Source organism: Paramisgurnus dabryanus, chromosome 9, assembly GCF_030506205.2.
Source record: "Paramisgurnus dabryanus chromosome 9, PD_genome_1.1, whole genome shotgun sequence".
NCBI lineage: Eukaryota > Metazoa > Chordata > Actinopteri > Cypriniformes > Cobitidae > Paramisgurnus > Paramisgurnus dabryanus.
The window spans coordinates 2,424,435-2,436,843 of record NC_133345.1 but is presented as its reverse complement, the minus strand read 5'-3'; the positions used below and the strand labels follow the sequence as shown (position 1 = coordinate 2,436,843).

General features: G+C 35.7%; 4 non-coding genes across 4 annotated transcripts; all 4 read left to right on the top strand.

Annotated features, from left to right (window-relative positions):
- The first annotated feature begins 1,648 nt into the window (after positions 1-1,648).
- Positions 1,649-1,839, top strand: LOC135764485 (U2 spliceosomal RNA). The gene has a single exon (XR_010540030.1). It is a non-coding gene; the product is annotated as a U2 spliceosomal RNA (small nuclear RNA).
- Positions 1,840-2,624: 785 nt separating this feature from the next.
- LOC135764342 (U1 spliceosomal RNA) lies at positions 2,625-2,789 on the top strand. Its single transcript, XR_010539895.1, has one exon. It is a non-coding gene; the product is annotated as a U1 spliceosomal RNA (small nuclear RNA).
- Positions 2,790-8,460: 5,671 nt separating this feature from the next.
- On the top strand, positions 8,461-8,651 carry LOC135764483 (U2 spliceosomal RNA). Its single transcript, XR_010540029.1, has one exon. It is a non-coding gene; the product is annotated as a U2 spliceosomal RNA (small nuclear RNA).
- Positions 8,652-9,435: 784 nt separating this feature from the next.
- LOC135764341 (U1 spliceosomal RNA) lies at positions 9,436-9,600 on the top strand. Its single transcript, XR_010539894.1, has one exon. It is a non-coding gene; the product is annotated as a U1 spliceosomal RNA (small nuclear RNA).
- The last annotated feature ends 2,809 nt before the right edge of the window (positions 9,601-12,409 follow it).

Below are 12,409 nucleotides of genomic sequence, written 5' to 3'. Positions count from 1 at the left end.
TAAAAGCCTTATTTTGTTTTTATCGTGTGCCTTCCAAAATGTATGCGACGAAACTTAAATCACGCAAAATATGAATGGTAACTAGACGTGCTTGTTGTGTGCAAGGAGTGCATTTATTTGTAAACTTTTGCTAAATCAAAATGGTTTATTTGTATTTGCTTTTTACCTGGGTTTTATCAGGTTCGCAGTCGGGACATTTTTAATCCATAGTGTATGCATAATTAATTTCAAAGAAATAAGAAGTAAAATGTGTAAGTATTCCTCAAAATGTGCTTTGGACTAAGTCCCCCGTCATCACAGCAAACGGGAGCAGACCCGAATAGGTATGGCTAGTTATTTTATTAAAAATTTCCAGCCGTCTGTAAATTTATGTTTGAAAGAAAAAAGTAAATTAATATCTTACTTACTGTTTTTGTCTTGTTTTCTAGTGAATATCTGACAATGCTTAAATGGAGATACATTTACTTGGTAAGCAAAGTGGCTTAAGATATTATGTATTGTAATAGAAAATTGTTATAAAAACGTTTTGTTTTTGCTGGGAATTCTTGTATATATTTCACAGCTATATAATTAATTATAATAACGCACTTTTTGTTGATAAACATGTTAAAAAATACATTAACACATAATAATGTGGCAACAAATCAAATGTGCATTTAAATGCAACAAGCAAAAATAAATAAATAAAGCAAATGCACGGAAAAGAAACGAGGAATAAAAGAAACACCGCGATTAAAAAAATCAGATCGCATACTTTGTAAAATAATTGAAATAAATTATAAAAATCAACAGGTTTATATTTAAAACAAATAAAAAATATCTGCCAGCGGGGTAAGAAAAATAAACTTAATTCTAGTTTCAACTTAATTCAATAATAAACTCAATTTAGGTTTATTTTTCTTACCCCACTGGCAGATATTTTTACTTGTTTTAAGCCTTAACCTATTACATTTTAGAATTTATTTCAGTAAACAAGACTTAAATTCTAAGCCACTTTGCTTATTAAGTAAATGTATCTCGATTTAAGAATTATTTTTTAACTCGAAAACATTAAGAAAATACTAAGTAAACGAACAAATTGGGATGTTCAAAACACTTAAATATTTTTTTTCACTCTACCCTTCATATTACAGCTGTCGAAAAACCACAGCAACGTTGACAGACCCGGAAGCCATGATACATTAGCAGTTTTTAAAATAAGTTAAATCTAGAATCCTTATTGGTTTTAGATACTTTAAAGCAATGAATGATCTTCTTTCTTTTGAATTGATTTGGTATTATGGAGGAGCTCTGTGTCTGGTTATTGAAGATGATTTGTTCTTTGCTCCTATGTTGGCTTATTTTTTTGTTATTTCCGTTACTATATATATTTTTTTCTTTGTTTTTTCTGATTTGAGGTTATGAAAATGTTTTAATTTGTAATAAAGGTTTTTTGAAAATTCTAAATTCTCTCTATCTCTCTCTCTCTCTCTCTCTCTCTCATGAGCGTGGATCAGATCCTGCATTAAAACATGAACTTCTGATTTGCTAGCTCAACGTTCTACCTCTGGGTTATACAATGAGAACGTATAGAGTTAAATGCCCGCTAGCCTCCACCCCAAAAGCCAGCGCCTTCGCCGGCTCCCCCTTTGGCTGCGTCTATTCCGGTATCGCTTCTCGGCCTTTTGGCTAAGATCAAGTGTAGTATCTGTTCTTATCAGTTTAATGTCTGATACGTCTCCTATCCGGGGACTATATGTTAAATGGATTTTTGACCTTCGGAAATGGAAGCGGAGCTTGCTCCTTCCACTCCATGCATCAACATGGTATTGCAGTGTTTCCATGAATGGTGCGCTCCCCATCTCGGGGATAAATAAGTCAAGTATAAAAAAAAGAATTTGCTTCTTTTGTGCGTGAATGACGGTGTTTTTTCTAATCCGTGTGTTTTAAAATTGCTGTGATTTCGTTGGCTTTATTGGTTTAACGAAAAGCTTGCGTGGAAATGAACACGCTGATAAAGAAATGTTTTTGTAATGTATTTAATTAATTTCTTTACAAGTTTGCGGAGGTGATACGAGGACGAATTAAACATCCTCGACACAGCTGAAGGCGCAACAAAAGCGAACGAGACCGATTGGAATGTTAAAAACACCTGAAAACTTTTTTCACTACCCTTCATACTACAGCTGTCGAAAAACCACAGCAACGTCGACAGACCTGGAAGCATAGCTGTACTTGTTTAACTCACAACGACAACGGGTAAGTCATTGAGCCCTGTGTTTTTATTTATCCACGTTCTAAAATTGCTATGCTTTCGTTGTTTCTTGATTGCTCTGTACATTTTTTTTTGTTTCTATTCCACGTAAAGTTACTTTGTAATAACGAAACCATATATTTGAATGCGCAATTTAAATCCATTTGATTTAAATTGTTTCACATATTTCACTCTACACGGTTCAACCGGGCTGGAAACGGAATAAAAACAGGGTAGATCTCGAAGAATGTTTGGTCTCAGACGTGGCTTCGTGCGCTTTCCACCTGGTCACACACAGTAAATGAAATGTTAGTCGGACGGCCTCCGGGGGCGCCGTCGATGTGATCGGTCACAGGAAGATGCGGCCGTCTGGCCTCAAAGGGTGTCGCTCATACTTACCTGGCAGGGGAGACACCATGATCATGAAGGTGGTTCACCCAGGGCGAGGCTCAGCCATTGCACTCCGGTTGGGCTGACCCTTTGCGAATTCCCCAAATGTGGGAATCTCGACTGCAAAATTTCTGATAGTGGGGGACTGCGTTCGCGCTCTCCCCTGACCTTTGTGTTAAAAATAGATTCGCTTGTCGTTTTACGTAAAATCCAAGAGACGTCTAACCACGGCCCAAGAATACATTAGTCATCAAAAAAGCGGCTATTCAACGACTACATAACTTTTAATAGACAGCGAATAAGTGTCTAGGCTAAAACAAGGCTTAATTTGGGCTGTCAGTGAAAATCTAATAGCCGTTTGACCATTCCAAACGAATAGACTAGCCATTAAATAGAACCACAATCAAACGGCTACATGTCTAAGAGCACAAAATAATGCTTAGATGATTCTTTTACTTCCAATATAAGAGGTTCTCGGGAATGGCAATCATCCAAACTAATAAATTATAAAGGCTTTTATAAGAAAATGACAACAGTTAAACAACCTAGACAGCGTTGGGCAATACAAAATGCTAATAAATACAAGACAAATTGAAATATTGTACATGCATGTACATTAAACAAGCCAACAAATCTGCCAATGGGCTACGACAATTTTTCTTGAATTAAGTGTTTATATCTAGATTTGTTTCTTACCCCTTTGGCAGGTTTATTTGCTTGTTTTAAGCCCAAATTCTGAGTTTTTTCTCCCTAAAGGCTAGGTTTATTTTCTTAGGGCATTTTGCTCATCAAAAAATGCATCTTATTTTAAGACTTTCTAGATATTTGTATAGTTAAAACAGTTCGAAATAACAAGTAAGAAATGATTTTTTGCAATGTATTCATTCATTCGCTACCCTTCATACTACAGCTGTCGAAAAACCACAGCAACGTCGACAGACCTGGAAGCGTAGCTGTATTTGTTTAACTCACAAAGACAACGGGTAAAGTATTTTCTTGATTACCTAAATGACTTGCTGTAGGAAAATAAGTTTAGGTTTAAGGGGGGAAATACAGTTTAAAGGGATATTTCAATTTATGATGATAATTCTGTCATCATTTACTCATGCATACAGGCTTACAACAACACGAGGATTAGTTTTTTTCTGAGTAACACAAAAGAAGGTATTTTGAGGAATGATGGTAAACCCACAGCAGATAGTCACCATTGACTTCCATAGTAGGAATAAAAAAATATGATGGAATTTAATAGGTACCATCAACCGTGTGCTAACCATCACTTTGCAAAATATTTTCTTCATCATTTATCACGATACTTCCAAAATATTTTTCCTACTAAGTCAATATTTCATTATTTGCTTTACAAGCTTAAAAATGATGGTGACAGGATTCCATGGTAATCACAAACAGGTAAACAAGTAAAATAATCACTATTTACTTTTAAAAGCATTTTGAAAATTGCTTGCTTATGCTGGGAGTAAAGGTATTTCATGCAAAAGGTATTTCCTCTTTAAAAGGTAATGTATGCTTCTTTTAAAGCTGACACATTTGCCACATTAAAATAACAGAAATGTGTACTGTTTAAACTTTTTGGAGCCGGTGTGTCTGTGTTCTTGGGGCACACATCTACATGTAAAAGCAGAATTGCTTATTATTCTTCTCTATTTCTTGTATAGGTCAATTATGAGTGAAGAACCGTTCACCAAATGAAGACCGCAGCCAGGTGACGGGATCCTGTGGTAATCACAAACAGGTAAACCAGTAAAATAATCATCATTTAATGTTAAAATAATTTTGAAAATTGAAGTTCTGTGTGTTCTTATTGTACTTTATTTATTTCTGCAGGTAAGCACCATACCGTAAGCTTCATTCCCTTTATAACAGGTAAGGTTCATACTGTTTTATTCTTTTGTACTGTTTTATTCGTACTGTTTTAAATCATTCAGTAAATGCAAAGTTAAACTGATGTGTTTTTAATCTAGATTTAAAAGTGTCTACTGTTGAAGCACATCTGATCTCTTCTGAAAGCTGATAATAACTGAATGCTGAGGCACCTTGTTTTGAGTGAACCCTTGTTTTTTCTAAATGACCTGATCCTATTGATCCGAGTAATCGGTTTCATATTCGATTAGCATATCTGTCATGTATTGTAGCCATGAAGTGGTTTTTAAACAAGAAACAGTACTTTTTAAATCCATTGACCATTGCAATAATCGGCCCTGCTGGTGATGAAAGCATGAACAAGTTTCTCTAAGTCCTGTCTTGAGACAAAACCTCTAATTCTGGCAATATTTCTGAGATGGTAGTAAAAGCAGAATTCCTTATTATTTTTCTCTATCTCAGGCTCTACGGCATATATGTCATGATTTCATTTGTCTATTTATATGTCTATTTACAAGGACTGCCTTGGCCAAATGTTATTGTTAATTAATATTGAAGCAGTTATTTAACATAGGTCCTTTGAGTAGTGATTTGTGTAATGATCCATATATCTATTTTTATGTATATTTTTAACTTAGGAATGTGATTTTAAAGCTCATATTTGTTATTGTATGACACCTCTCATGTTATGAAAGTAAAAAATAAATGTATTTTCTGATGTCTTGCATTTCTGTTTTTAAACTGTTAATCCTTATCAAGTGCTATACATTAGAAAGTGGATATAGAGTGAAATGCACACGGTGAATAATGAACGCAGACCTTCAGTGCCGGACCTCTGACCCGCTAACCTCCATCCCGACAGCCAATCCCTTCTCCGGATGCCATTGCGGTATCGCTTCTCGGCTTTTTGGGTAAGATCGAGTGGACACCGGGGACTACACGTTTAAATGGATTTTTGACCTTCGGCTATGGAAGCGAGGCTTGTTCCGTCCACTCCGTGCATCGACTCTGGCGCTTTCCGGGGACAAATAAGGTGAGTTTAAAATCAGAGTTTGCTTCTTTAGTGCGTGGTTGCCAGTTTGTTTGCCAGTCCGTGGTCCATAATACGTTCCGCGTTCGTGGTCTCTCCATCGCTCAGTACTTTTCTGTGTTTCTATTTTACGTAAAGCTAACACCAAAACGATTGTGGAAGGCGCTATATAGATTGTTCTCAAAGAAAAAAAAACGAGAAACAAACCCATGTGAATATGGGTCAAATTATCTAGGCGGAGCACTTCGTTCAAAGAAAAACGCAACAGAATTGTTTGCGTTGAACAAAGACAATGGTGCCTGCAGACATCGAATGTGTATTGTGGATAAAAAATGGCCAGTGGGGTGGGACAATTTTTCTTGAATTAAGTGTTTATGGGAAAAGTTCACAAATTTTTTCTTACCCTGTAGTCAGATTTATTTGCTTGTTTTAAGCATAAAATAACAGGAGAAGAAATTGTGTAGGGGGAGCAGAGGGTTTTTTTTCGTTCAAAGAAAAGCAGCGTGGCACGAATGAATGTTTGGCTGAAATGCTATCGTAATTTCCCCCTTAATTTTCCTTACAAACATGAAACCAGAGAGAAGGGCCAGTTGGCATCGAATTGCACCTTGTATTCGGTGATTGATTGAGGAAAAATATGCGTATGTGTATATATATACTTGTTTTGTTGAACAGAGACAATGGCCGCGTGCTCCAGCGTCACCTATATGCCTATTTCACAAAATGGCGGCTTTGACCGGAAGTAGGGAAAACATCGTTCAGGTTGCACCACTACGATGGCCACTCAATATAGTATGGACTGACAGCTGCTTTGTTTTCTCCTACACATGAATTTACTTGTAAAAATAACAATAACAGATATTGTCGATTGGTGTTATATTATTTTTTTAGCATTTCGTATTATCAAAATATATCATATGTTAGACAGCTTATCAATTTTAAATAAAATAACGAGACATACATAACTATTCGTGTCTGCTCCCGTTTATTGTAATGAGTGTGCACATTTGGAGAAATACTTAGACATTTTACTTCTTATTTCTTTAGACTGAATAATTATTTCTTATTAATTCCAAAGTATGCGACCCGATGATCTAATCGTGGTGTATGTGCTATTCCTCGTTTGTTTGCCTGCATCCATTGCTTTACGGCTTGCTTGTTGCGTTTTAATGCACATTTGATTTCTTTACCAGCATTGGATTTAGACCATTCAATGAGAAGAGTTAACCGCGTTTATTATGATTGATAAGCCCTCAACGGAGAATGAGGTCGGCATACATTAAAAGCCTTATTTTGTTTTTATCGTGTGCCTTCCAAAATGTATGCGACGAAACTTAAATCACGCAAAATATGAATGGTAACTAGACGTGCTTGTTGTGTGCAAGGAGTGCATTTATTTGTAAACTTTTGCTAAATCAAAATGGTTTATTTGTATTTGCTTTTTACCTGGGTTTTATCAGGTTCGCAGTCGGGACATTTTTAATCCATAGTGTATGCATAATTAATTTCAAAGAAATAAGAAGTAAAATGTGTAAGTATTCCTCAAAATGTGCTTTGGACTAAGTCCCCCGTCATCACAGCAAACGGGAGCAGACCCGAATAGGTATGGCTAGTTATTTTATTAAAAATTTCCAGCCGTCTGTAAATTTATGTTTGAAAGAAAAAAGTAAATTAATATCTTACTTACTGTTTTTGTCTTGTTTTCTAGTGAATATCTGACAATGCTTAAATGGAGATACATTTACTTGGTAAGCAAAGTGGCTTAAGATATTATGTATTGTAATAGAAAATTGTTATAAAAACGTTTTGTTTTTGCTGGGAATTCTTGTATATATTTCACAGCTATATAATTAATTATAATAACGCACTTTTTGTTGATAAACATGTTAAAAAATACATTAACACATAATAATGTGGCAACAAATCAAATGTGCATTTAAATGCAACAAGCAAAAATAAATAAATAAAGCAAATGCACGGAAAAGAAACGAGGAATAAAAGAAACACCGCGATTAAAAAAATCAGATCGCATACTTTGTAAAATAATTGAAATAAATTATAAAAATCAACAGGTTTATATTTAAAACAAATAAAAAATATCTGCCAGCGGGGTAAGAAAAATAAACTTAATTCTAGTTTCAACTTAATTCAATAATAAACTCAATTTAGGTTTATTTTTCTTACCCCACTGGCAGATATTTTTACTTGTTTTAAGCCTTAACCTATTACATTTTAGAATTTATTTCAGTAAACAAGACTTAAATTCTAAGCCACTTTGCTTATTAAGTAAATGTATCTCGATTTAAGAATTATTTTTTAACTCGAAAACATTAAGAAAATACTAAGTAAACGAACAAATTGGGATGTTCAAAACACTTAAATATTTTTTTTCACTCTACCCTTCATATTACAGCTGTCGAAAAACCACAGCAACGTTGACAGACCCGGAAGCCATGATACATTAGCAGTTTTTAAAATAAGTTAAATCTAGAATCCTTATTGGTTTTAGATACTTTAAAGCAATGAATGATCTTCTTTCTTTTGAATTGATTTGGTATTATGGAGGAGCTCTGTGTCTGGTTATTGAAGATGATTTGTTCTTTGCTCCTATGTTGGCTTATTTTTTTGTTATTTCCGTTACTATATATATTTTTTTCTTTGTTTTTTCTGATTTGAGGTTATGAAAATGTTTTAATTTGTAATAAAGGTTTTTTGAAAATTCTAAATTCTCTCTATCTCTCTCTCTCTCTCTCTGTCTCATGAGCGTGGATCAGATCCTGCATTAAAACATGAACTTCTGATTTGCTAGCTCAACGTTCTACCTCTGGGTTATACAATGAGAACGTATAGAGTTAAATGCCCGCTAGCCTCCACCCCAAAAGCCAGCGCCTTCGCCGGCTCCCCCTTTGGCTGCGTCTATTCCGGTATCGCTTCTCGGCCTTTTGGCTAAGATCAAGTGTAGTATCTGTTCTTATCAGTTTAATGTCTGATACGTCTCCTATCCGGGGACTATATGTTAAATGGATTTTTGACCTTCGGAAATGGAAGCGGAGCTTGCTCCTTCCACTCCATGCATCAACATGGTATTGCAGTGTTTCCATGAATGGTGCGCTCCCCATCTCGGGGATAAATAAGTCAAGTATAAAAAAAAGAATTTGCTTCTTTTGTGCGTGAATGACGGTGTTTTTTCTAATCCGTGTGTTTTAAAATTGCTGTGATTTCGTTGGCTTTATTGGTTTAACGAAAAGCTTGCGTGGAAATGAACACGCTGATAAAGAAATGTTTTGTAATGTATTTAATTAATTTCTTTACAAGTTTGCGGAGGTGATACGAGGACGAATTAAACATCCTCGACACAGCTGAAGGCGCAACAAAAGCGAACGAGACCGATTGGAATGTTAAAAACACCTGAAAACTTTTTTCACTACCCTTCATACTACAGCTGTCGAAAAACCACAGCAACGTCGACAGACCTGGAAGCATAGCTGTACTTGTTTAACTCACAACGACAACGGGTAAGTCATTGAGCCCTGTGTTTTTATTTATCCACGTTCTAAAATTGCTATGCTTTCGTTGTTTCTTGATTGCTCTGTACATTTTTTTTTGTTTCTATTCCACGTAAAGTTACTTTGTAATAACGAAACCATATATTTGAATGCGCAATTTAAATCCATTTGATTTAAATTGTTTCACATATTTCACTCTACACGGTTCAACCGGGCTGGAAACGGAATAAAAACAGGGTAGATCTCGAAGAATGTTTGGTCTCAGACGTGGCTTCGTGCGCTTTCCACCTGGTCACACACAGTAAATGAAATGTTAGTCGGACGGCCTCCGGGGGCGCCGTCGATGTGATCGGTCACAGGAAGATGCGGCCGTCTGGCCTCAAAGGGTGTCGCTCATACTTACCTGGCAGGGGAGACACCATGATCATGAAGGTGGTTCACCCAGGGCGAGGCTCAGCCATTGCACTCCGGTTGGGCTGACCCTTTGCGAATTCCCCAAATGTGGGAATCTCGACTGCAAAATTTCTGATAGTGGGGGACTGCGTTCGCGCTCTCCCCTGACCTTTGTGTTAAAAATAGATTCGCTTGTCGTTTTACGTAAAATCCAAGAGACGTCTAACCACGGCCCAAGAATACATTAGTCATCAAAAAAGCGGCTATTCAACGACTACATAACTTTTAATAGACAGCGAATAAGTGTCTAGGCTAAAACAAGGCTTAATTTGGGCTGTCAGTGAAAATCTAATAGCCGTTTGACCATTCCAAACGAATAGACTAGCCATTAAATAGAACCACAATCAAACGGCTACATGTCTAAGAGCACAAAATAATGCTTAGATGATTCTTTTACTTCCAATATAAGAGGTTCTCGGGAATGGCAATCATCCAAACTAATAAATTATAAAGGCTTTTATAAGAAAATGACAACAGTTAAACAACCTAGACAGCGTTGGGCAATACAAAATGCTAATAAATACAAGACAAATTGAAATATTGTACATGCATGTACATTAAACAAGCCAACAAATCTGCCAATGGGCTACGACAATTTTTCTTGAATTAAGTGTTTATATCTAGATTTGTTTCTTACCCCTTTGGCAGATTTATTTGCTTGTTTTAAGCCCAAATTCTGAGTTTTTTCTCCCTAAAGGCTAGGTTTATTTTCTTAGGGCATTTTGCTCATCAAAAAATGCATCTTATTTTAAGACTTTCTAGATATTTGTATAGTTAAAACAGTTCGAAATAACAAGTAAGAAATGATTTTTTGCAATGTATTCATTCATTCGCTACCCTTCATACTACAGCTGTCGAAAAACCACAGCAACGTCGACAGACCTGGAAGCGTAGCTGTATTTGTTTAACTCACAAAGACAACGGGTAAAGTATTTTCTTGATTACCTAAATGACTTGCTGTAGGAAAATAAGTTTAGGTTTAAGGGGGGAAATACAGTTTAAAGGGATATTTCAATTTATGATGATAATTCTGTCATCATTTACTCATGCATACAGGCTTACAACAACACGAGGATTAGTTTTTTTCTGAGTAACACAAAAGAAGGTATTTTGAGGAATGATGGTAAACCCACAGCAGATAGTCACCATTGACTTCCATAGTAGGAATAAAAAAATATGATGGAATTTAATAGGTACCATCAACCGTGTGCTAACCATCACTTTGCAAAATATTTTCTTCATCATTTATCACGATACTTCCAAAATATTTTTTCCTACTAAGTCAATATTTCATTATTTGCTTTACAAGCTTAAAAATGATGGTGACAGGATTCCATGGTAATCACAAACAGGTAAACAAGTAAAATAATCACTATTTACTTTTAAAAGCATTTTGAAAATTGCTTGCTTATGCTGGGAGTAAAGGTATTTCATGCAAAAGGTATTTCCTCTTTAAAAGGTAATGTATGCTTCTTTTAAAGCTGACACATTTGCCACATTAAAATAACAGAAATGTGTACTGTTTAAACTTTTTGGAGCCGGTGTGTCTGTGTTCTTGGGGCACACATCTACATGTAAAAGCAGAATTGCTTATTATTCTTCTCTATTTCTTGTATAGGTCAATTATGAGTGAAGAACCGTTCACCAAATGAAGACCGCAGCCAGGTGACGGGATCCTGTGGTAATCACAAACAGGTAAACCAGTAAAATAATCATCATTTAATGTTAAAATAATTTTGAAAATTGAAGTTCTGTGTGTTCTTATTGTACTTTATTTATTTCTGCAGGTAAGCACCATACCGTAAGCTTCATTCCCTTTATAACAGGTAAGGTTCATACTGTTTTATTCTTTTGTACTGTTTTATTCGTACTGTTTTAAATCATTCAGTAAATGCAAAGTTAAACTGATGTGTTTTTAATCTAGATTTAAAAGTGTCTACTGTTGAAGCACATCTGATCTCTTCTGAAAGCTGATAATAACTGAATGCTGAGGCACCTTGTTTTGAGTGAACCCTTGTTTTTTCTAAATGACCTGATCCTATTGATCCGAGTAATCGGTTTCATATTCGATTAGCATATCTGTCATGTATTGTAGCCATGAAGTGGTTTTTAAACAAGAAACAGTACTTTTTAAATCCATTGACCATTGCAATAATCGGCCCTGCTGGTGATGAAAGCATGAACAAGTTTCTCTAAGTCCTGTCTTGAGACAAAACCTCTAATTCTGGCAATATTTCTGAGATGGTAGTAAAAGCAGAATTCCTTATTATTTTTCTCTATCTCAGGCTCTACGGCATATATGTCATGATTTTATTTGTCTATTTATATGTCTATTTACAAGGACTGCCTTGGCCAAATGTTATTGTTAATTAATATTGAAGCAGTTATTTAACATAGGTCCTTTGAGTAGTGATTTGTGTAATGATCCATATATCTATTTTTATGTATATTTTTAACTTAGGAATGTGATTTTAAAGCTCATATTTGTTATTGTATGACACCTCTCATGTTATGAAAGTAAAAAATAAATGTATTTTCTGATGTCTTGCATTTCTGTTTTTAAACTGTTAATCCTTATCAAGTGCTATACATTAGAAAGTGGATATAGAGTGAAATGCACACGGTGAATAATGAACGCAGACCTTCAGTGCCGGACCTCTGACCCGCTAACCTCCATCCCGACAGCCAGCGCCTTCTCCGGATGCCATTGCGGTATCGCTTCTCGGCTTTTTGGGTAAGATCGAGTGGACACCGGGGACTACACGTTTAAATGGATTTTTGACCTTCGGCTATGGAAGCGAGGCTTGTTCCGTCCACTCCGTGCATCGACTCTGGCGCTTTCCGGGGACAAATAAGGTGAGTTTAAAATCAGAGTTTGCTTCTTTAGTGCGTGGTTGCCAGTTTGTTTGCCAGTCC